Below are 9,447 nucleotides of genomic sequence, written 5' to 3' on the forward strand. Positions count from 1 at the left end.
TTTCTTGACCTCTCGGTCCATGATTTCTACTGGTTCTTCCACAAAATTGAGGCTCTCGTTGATCTCGATCTCGTCGAGTGGGATTACGAGAGTCTCATCGGATAGACACTTTTTCAGGTTAGATACGTGGAATGTAGAATGTACGTTACGAAGGGTGTCGGGTAGGTTGAGTTTATAAGCTACGGGGCCGACTCTTGTAAGAATCTCGAAAGACCCTATGTACCTCGGATTAAGCTTCCCACGCTTGCCGAAGCGTATCAAGCCCTTCCAGGGTGAGACTTTGAGAAGGACTCGGTCTCCCACCTGAAATTCCAAAGGTTTCCTTCGTTTATCTGCGTAGCTCTTCTATCGGTCTCTAGAGGCTTTCAATCGTTCACGGATTTGAACGATTTTCTCTGTCTTTTCCCGAATGATCTCCGGACCGGTGAGAGTACTATCGGAAGCTTGCCCCTGGCTAATTGGGTATCACCCACCTCAGCCCAGCACAGAGGGGATCTGCACTTTCGGCCGTAGAGAGCTTCAAATGGAGCAGCCTTGATGCTCGTGTGATAACTGTTATTATAGGAAAACTCGGCAAGGGGTAAATGAGTATCCCATGCCTTCCCAAAGTCAATCACGCAGGCTCGCAACATATCTTCCAGAGTTTGGATGGTCCTCTCACTCTGTCCGTCGGTCTGCGGATGGTAGGCTGTGCTCATGTCCAGCCTTGTTCCTAGGGAATGTTGCAGTGATTGCCAAAATCTTGAGGTGAACCTACTATCTCTATCGGAGATAATGGATATAGGCACACCATGTAGCTGTACGATTTCCCTAATGTATGTTCTAGTCAGTTTCTCCATCTTGTCGGTTTCTTTGATAGGCAGGAAGTGTGCAGACTTGGTCAATCTATCGACAATGACCCATATGGTATCAATGTTGGAATAGTGTCTAAGGCTATAACTATATCCGGTTGTGCATGGTCCTTTTGGGTTGCCTTCACCATAGCAACTTGAAGGATGATTTGTTAAGAGAGAGTAAATATTATAAGGAATAATATATGGCTATTTGATTAATATAAGTCATAAATTAATTGGTATTAATTTGGTGACTTAAAGAGATTAATTAAATAAGAGGGTATAAACTGTCAATTGTTTGATAGTTACACTTTAGACTGTAAATCCTTATCCTAGATAGGATGGACGATTTCTAGGGCTTGGATAAGCCAAAATCGTCCATAGGGTTATCTATGGAATGGATTTGGATAGCCTTAAGAGAAGATTATCCAATTAGGGTTTAGGTGGTAACCCTTAAGGAGTCTACAAGTATAAATAGACCCTAGGGGTGAGGGAATTTGACACACAACCTAAAGCAAGGAACCTCTGGCCGAATTCCTCCCCTCTCCTCTCTCCTAAATCATCTTGCTTGCCATTGGTGTTTGTAAGCCATTAGAGGAGTGACATTTGTGACTCTAGAAGCTCCAAGACAACAAGATCAACAAGGAACTCAAAGGTATGATTCTAGATCTGTTTCATCATTGTTATTTAACCTAATTAGCCATTAGAAGTCTTGGATTCAAAGCATGTTTAATTAGAAAGCCTAGATCCGAGCAATAGGGTTTTGCATGCGCACATAGGAAAGTTCTTATGGCTAAAACCCATCAGTGGTATCAAAGCCTAGCTTGGTTTTCTTTAAATTATTGCTTGATTAACTGAAACAAACCTGCAAAATTCTATTTTTTGGGTTTATGAGTCACTGACTCGGCGAGTTCCAAGGTGGACTCGGCGAGTCCCCTTGTGACTCGGCGAGTCCAGGCGTCAGGAATGGCCAGATTCGGGATTTTTTCATAATTATCTTATGGAAACTTACCTTAATCATATTAGATCAATCTAAATCCGATTTTTTGATAAATATGACTATTATCTTGATCTAATTAAAGATATTTATCATCTAATAAAATATTTAATTTCCTTATATGATAATGATTAATTATTTTGATAATTATCTTGAAAGAAATCTTAGATAAATCAAATAAAGATAATTAGGATATTAATTGTTAATTGGAATTATTTGTTATTTGATCCTCCATGTTTTAAATGTTTAAAACCTACCCTAAAGTTTTGAAATTTATATTTGTGATTAAAAGTTTTAATTTAGACAACTTAAATTTCAAACCCTAGATTTTAAAAGGTTTTAAAATACAACCCTATACTTATATGATATTACTAGAATAATATATATATATATGTATAACTAAATGCTAGTCTTACCGCTAGTAGGCCTCATTCACGAAGCCGATCTATAAGGTGGATATAAGGTTGCGGCCTATAAAATGGCGCTTAATGGGTGTACACTCACACCCACCGCTTGCTTGATTGGTGGAGGGTCGTTAGCCGAACGGATAGGATAGGGAAACCTCATCTTCTCATTAAAAGTATAATAAGAAACACAAAGTAACTACACGTTTTAAAAATTTCCCACTCTTAGTTACTTTAGGAAAAGTGAATTGATGCAATCCCATGAAATTACACTTTGCACCTTGCTAAGAAGTTAGTGGAGCGTGTGTGGTTTACCGGCACACTAATCGGTTCTAAGCGAAGGTGGCAAAGGGTGATTCATTGTTTATCATAGTTCGATGGAGCGTGTGTGGTTTACCGGCACATCGAATAGGTGATCGTTACAATGAAGGCACCATGTGAATTTGCATGGTAATTCACACCCGCTTTGTGATCCTCGGCATCCCAGTCACAAACAAGAGGGGCATATCGAGATTTAAACATGCCATTGAATAGTTCAATGAATCTCATCCGAACCTAGGAATTCTCAAAAACACTTAGGACTAATAGTTTAAGTTTTGTAATGGAGAATTAGTGAATCGTCATTCACTTACCTTCAATTTATTTGCATATTAGATTACGGCATCCCTTTTCTAGTATGTAAATGTTATTGTTGGATCCTAGCCCTAATTTTTCTTATTGGGTGATAATTAGGGATTCTTGTTCTAATCTATCTTTGTCCTTTCTATAGATGTCAAACGCAAACAACGCTGCTGCTAGTTCTTTCACGTTGATGAGCCTTTGCCAAAAGGTCACCTTCGATGGAAGGAACTTTAGCGAATGGATAAGATACATTCGCACCATTGCTCGCTATGAGGATAAAGAGTATGTCCTCAATGAGAAGCTCGAGAAAATCAACCCCGAAGTTGCTACTCCCGCCGAAATCACCGCCTTTGAAACTCATGAGCGAGATGCAACGAAAGTACATTGCATCATGATCGCCACCATGAACTCCGAATTCCAAAAGTCCTACGAGGACATGTATCCATACGAGATGCATCAAGACTTGTTGGAGAGGTACCACCAAAACGCGAGACAAGAGCGTTACGAGATTTTCACTAACATGATCTCCGCTAAGATGGGTCATGGAGAATCTCTTACCATGCACCTGCAAAAGATGCAAAGGTATGTCGACCGCCTTCGCAAGTTAAATGTTGACTTCGGCGAAGATTTGGCGATCGACATGGTGCTTCACTCTTTGCCTCCGATGTACAACCAATTTAGGATGACCTACCACATGAACAAAGAGGAGGTCACCCTAAGCAAACTCCAAGGTCTCTTGAGGGTTGCTGAGAGCAATTTCAAGGACAAGTCTGTTGCACCAACTCCCAATCCATCCGCTGCTCCTGTCTTGGCTATTGGTCAAGGGAAGGGAAAGAAGAGGAAAGCTTCATCGAATAACTATCGAAAGGTGAAAGCCCGAGATGGTTCCTCCTCTAGTGGGACCAAAGTTGATCCCTCTAAGCCCTGTTCCAACCCAAGGGAGGCAGAGTGCCACCACTGCCACAAGATAGGACATTGGAAGAGAAGCTGCCCGGATTACCTGCAAGCCATCAAGGAAGGAAAGATCAAGCCATCTTTCGCAGGTATATACACAATCAAATCTAACGATTCTAATCATGCTATTTCTTGGGTTCTTGATACCAGTTGCGGTTATCACATTTGTTCTAATGTGCAGGGACTAAAAAGAAGTAGGGATGTGGAGCAAGGAATGATCAATCTAATCATAGGGAACAGAAGATCGTCGCCTGTGACCAAGATTGGAGTGTATTCTTTAGTGCTTAGGAATAGTTTAGTTTTAGATTTGAACAATTGTTGCTATTCGCCAGAAATGGCTAGAAACATCATTTCATTTCATGGTTTATATAGACAAGGATTTAGATTTTCTTTTAATAATGAGAATGGTTCTATTTTGGCTTATCTAAATGGTGTCTTTTACTTTGAAGCTATACCATGTAATGGAATATATGAAACTGTTATGATTGTTGATAACTTAGGAAATGATGTTTTGAATATTGATTCTTCCACTAGTATGGATAAAGCATCCTTGTGGCATTGTCGTCTTGGACATGTCAACAAGAAACGCATAGCCCAACTCCAAAAGGATGGAGTGTTGGAGTCATTCGACCTTAGGGAAGATGACACATGCGAGTCTTGTTTACTTGGAAAGATGACTAAGTCACCCTTCACGAGTTCTTGTGAAAGGGGTGAGGGGCTATTGGACCTAATACATACCGATGTATGTGGACCCTTTAGATCAACCACGAAGGATGGGAACCGCTTCTATGTGACTTTTACCGATGACTATAGTAGATATGGGTATATCTACTTAATCAAGCAAAAGTCAGAAACTTTTGAAAAGTTCAAAGAGTTCAAGAATGAAGTGGAGAATCAATTGGGTAGGAAAATCAAGCTTCTTCGATCCGATCGAGGAGGAGAGTACCTAAGTCTTGAATTCCACGATTATCTCAAGGAGTGTGGAATAGTTTCGCAATTGACGCCTCCTAGGACACCGCAGTTGAATGGTGTGGCAGAAAGGCGTAATCGAACCTTATTGGATATGGTTCGCTCTATGATGAGTCGTGCTTCACTACCTATCTTCTTTTGGGGGTATGCCTTAGAGACTGCCGCCCATATCCTTAATCGAGTCCCAACTAAGAAGGTTGCCAAAACACCTCACGAGATGTGGACAGGGAAAGCTCCCTCGCTGGCACATATCAAGGTTTGGGGTTGCGAGGCTTTCGTAAGACGAGATACTCACGACAAGCTTGAACCTCGAAGTGAGCGATGTATTTTCATCGGCTACCCGCAAACTTCCTTTGGATATCTCTTCTATAGACCGAAAGACAATGTTGTTTTTGTTGCGAGGAGAGGAGTTTTCCGAGAGCGAGAACTCATAAGCCAAGGAGACAGTGGGAGGCAAATCGAACTTGAAGAGATTCAAGAGTTGATAGATGAAGGAACCTCTACCGCTGGCATTCAACCCGAGGAGGAAACTCCGGTTGAACCGATTGACGAATCCTTACCTCTTAGACGTTCCGATAGAGTTAGAGTTCATCCCCAGTTTTATGGTTTTCATATTACTACCGAAGGGGACATGTATATTAGTGATGGTACACTAGTAAATCTTGATGAACCTAATAGCTATAAGGAAGCCATGGCAGGCCCGGAGTCTGCGAAATGGAAAGAGGCGATGGATAGCGAGATCCAATCCATGTACGATAACCAAGTTTGGAATTTGGTTGATTATGTGCCCGAACGTAAGACCGTAGGGTGCAAGTGGATCTTCAAGAAGAAGACCGACGTGGATGGGAACGTACACACATATAAGGCGCGATTGGTCGCGAAGGGATTTACTCAAACTCCCGGAGTTGACTATGATGAGACCTTCTCACCAGTTGCGAAGATTAAATCTATTAGAGTGATGCTAGCAATTGCCGCATTTCATGATTATGAGATTTGGCAAATGGATGTCAAGACCGCTTTCCTTAACGGAAGGTTGGCTGAGGATGTTTACATGGCTCAGCCAGAGGGGTTTGTGGATCCGAAGCATCCGAATAGAGTGTGTAAGCTTGAGAAGTCCATTTATGGACTTAATCAAGCATCTCGCAGATGGAATCTTTGCTTCGATGAGAAAGTCAAAGAGTTTGGATTTGTACGAAGCGAAGACGAATCTTGTGTATATGTCAAAGCCAGTGGGAGTATAGTAAGCTTCCTCGTTCTATATGTCGATGACATATTACTCATAGGAAACGACATCCCGACTCTGCAGGAGGTTAAGTCCTGGCTCGGGAAGTGCTTCGCTATGAAGGACCTCGGAGACGCTTCTTACATTTTGGGAATAAGGATAGTAAGAGAAAGAAGTAAGAGAGTAATTGGACTTAGTCAGAATACTTACTTGGAGAAGGTACTAAAACGTTTTAGTATGGAAAACTCAAAGAAGGGAGAACTACCGATACAAGGAAACGCCAAGTTGAGTAAGACTCAAAGTCCGAGTACCGAAGCTGAGATAGCAGAAATGAGCCGAGTACCATACGCTTCCGCAGTTGGCTCAATCATGTACGCTATGACTTGTACTCGCCCTGATGTAGCCTTCGCTTTGAGCATGGTTAGCAGATATCAAGGGAACCCTGGCAAAGCACATTGGATTGCGGTGAAGAACATCCTTAAGTACCTTCGGAGGACGAAAGAATGGTTCTTAGTCCTTGGAGGGAGTGATGACTTGAAGGTGCGAGGGTATAGTGACGCCAGCTTTCAGACCGACAGGGACAACTATCGTTCGCAGTCGGGTTGGGTCTTTACCCTAAATGGAGAAGCAGTGACTTGGAAGAGTTCCAAGCAAGAAACCGTAGCTGATTCAACGTGCGAATCAGAGTACATCGCAGCGAGCGAAGCATCGAAGGAGGCAATATGGCTAAAGAACTTCATTGGTGATCTTGGAGTTGTACCGGCCATAAAGGAGCCCATGGAGATTTTCTGTGATAACGAAGGTGCGGTTGCCTTGACCAAGGAACCGAGGGATCATGGTAGATCTCGACATATCGACAGAAAATATCACTTCATTAGACATCGTGTAGAAGAAGGACAACTCGTAGTGAAGAGGATATCATCAGAAGATAACCCAGCAGATTCGCTTACGAAGGGACTGAGTAGGGTTAAGCACTTGCAGCATGCTAGGAGTATTGGGCTGAAGGATGATATTAGTATAGATTAGATAGTATTAGAAACGTATAATAGATAAATGTAATTAACATTTGATGATTAAATAAAGGAGTCTTATTTATGAGTAAAGTTACTGTCACATGTTAGTTGTTTAACTATTGTTTCACTTTGCATGTTTTGACTTCCAGAATAATTGAGTTTATTAGGAATAATCGAATTATTCAAATGGTCCACAATCGTTCATATGTTGGGAGTAGATATGAATGAAGATTGTCATGAATTGGTGTGTAGAATGTCTAAATGGTGTTAGACATAGCAAGGGTTGCTGCAACGTTCATGAGTGCTTATGAACTGGTTTTGAGCATTGGAATAAACCCGCGCTTGCTGGAATCACCTTATGGAATACGATATGAAAGGTGATCGCAAGAGGATAATATCATATAGTCTTAAAACCTAGATATATGGTTTATTATTTGTTAATTGATTGTGCATTGATAATGCGAAAACGCATCAGTAACTTGATGTTATAAAACGCATTGTTGTGTATTGTTGGTTAATGAATGAGTAAATGCATATAAGTCGAAGTTTATCTGTAAATTTTATCCTAAGAGGGTAGAAGAGATATCTTGGCCACTCGATGATTTGATTTGACTTATGTGCCGGGCCCGGTCAGAACTAAATTGATGTGTTCGATTAAGTTCTATGTCGAATAAATTGGAGATCGAGAAATCTAAATGCTTGACTAACCATTCCATAGGATTGTCAGCATGATATCTAACAGAGGACTGTACGATCCCTTATCTAAAGGACAAGATTGATTAGATCAGAGTTGACAGCGTCTTTGAGAGCTACGATTGCAAACCGAATTATACTTGTATAGTTACTAGACTTATCCAAGTGGGAGACTGTTGGAATAGTGTCTAAGGCTATAACTATATCCGGTTGTGCATGGTCCTTTTGGGTTGCCTTCACCATAGCAACTTGAAGGATGATTTGTTAAGAGAGAGTAAATATTATAAGGAATAATATATGGCTATTTGATTAATATAAGTCATAAATTAATTGGTATTAATTTGGTGACTTAAAGAGATTAATTAAATAAGAGGGTATAAACTGTCAATTGTTTGATAGTTACACTTTAGACTGTAAATCCTTATCCTAGATAGGATGGACGATTTCTAGGGCTTGGATAAGCCAAAATCGTCCATAGGGTTATCTATGGAATGGATTTGGATAGCCTTAAGAGAAGATTATCCAATTAGGGTTTAGGTGGTAACCCTTAAGGAGTCTACAAGTATAAATAGACCCTAGGGGTGAGGGAATTCGACACACAACCTAAAGCAAGGAACCTCTGGCCGAATTCCTCCCCTCTCCTCTCTCCTAAATTATCTTGCTTGCCATTGGTGTTTGTAAGCCATTAGAGGAGTGACATTTGTGACTCTAGAAGCTCCAAGACAACAAGATCAACAAGGAACTCAAAGGTATGATTCTAGATCTGTTTCATCATTGTTATTTAACCTAATTAGCCATTAGAAGTCTTGGATTCAAAGCATGTTTAATTAGAAAGCCTAGATCCGAGCAATAGGGTTTTGCATGCACACATAGGAAAGTTCTTATGGCTAAAACCCATCAATCAAGTCCACCCGCTGTCTTGGGCAACTTGGTTATGAAATCCATAGTGATCCGCTCCCACTTCCATTCCGGGATCTCTGGTTGTTGCAATAAACCAGAGGGCTTCTGGTACTCGACCTTAACCTTTGCGCAAGTAAGGCATTTACTCACGAAGGTAGCAATCTCTACTTTCATATTAGGCCACCAGTATAGCTTTTTAAGATCCAGATACATCTTATCTGAACCTGGGTGGACGGAATACCGAGAGTTGTGCGCCTCGGTCATGACCAAGTCTCGGAAACCACCGTGTTTCGGTGTCCAGATCTGGTCCATGAAATATAAGGCTCCGTCATCCTTGGCTTCTAAATTCTTGTCCATTCCTCTGAGGGATTCACTCGTCACATTTTCAGGTTTCTTGGCTTCAAATTGGGCCGCCTGAATTTAATTAGACAAGTATGAATGGATGGTTATTGACAATGACTTGATTTTGCGACCAGAATATTCCTTCCGACTTAGGGCGTCTGCTACTACGTTGGCTTTACCCGGATGATAACAAATATCGCATTCGTAATCACTGAGTAGCTCGACCCACCGTCGTTGTCTCATGTTGAGCTCCTTTTGATCGAAAATGTGTTGTAAACTCTTGTGGTCGGTAAAGATAGTGCTCTTCGTTCCATACAAGTAATGTCTCCAGATCTTCAGAGCAAACACCACTGCTCCTAGTTCGAGATCGTGGGTCGTGTAGTTAACCTCGTGTGTCTTCAACTGTCTCGAGGCGTAGACGATGACCTTACCTCGCTGCATGAGGACACATCCGAGCCCTTGATTCGATGCATCGCAATAGACTACGAAGTCTTCTATT

Source organism: Lactuca saligna, chromosome 9, assembly GCF_052625555.1.
Source record: "Lactuca saligna cultivar CGN05327 chromosome 9, ASM5262555v1, whole genome shotgun sequence".
Taxonomy (NCBI): domain Eukaryota; kingdom Viridiplantae; phylum Streptophyta; class Magnoliopsida; order Asterales; family Asteraceae; genus Lactuca; species Lactuca saligna.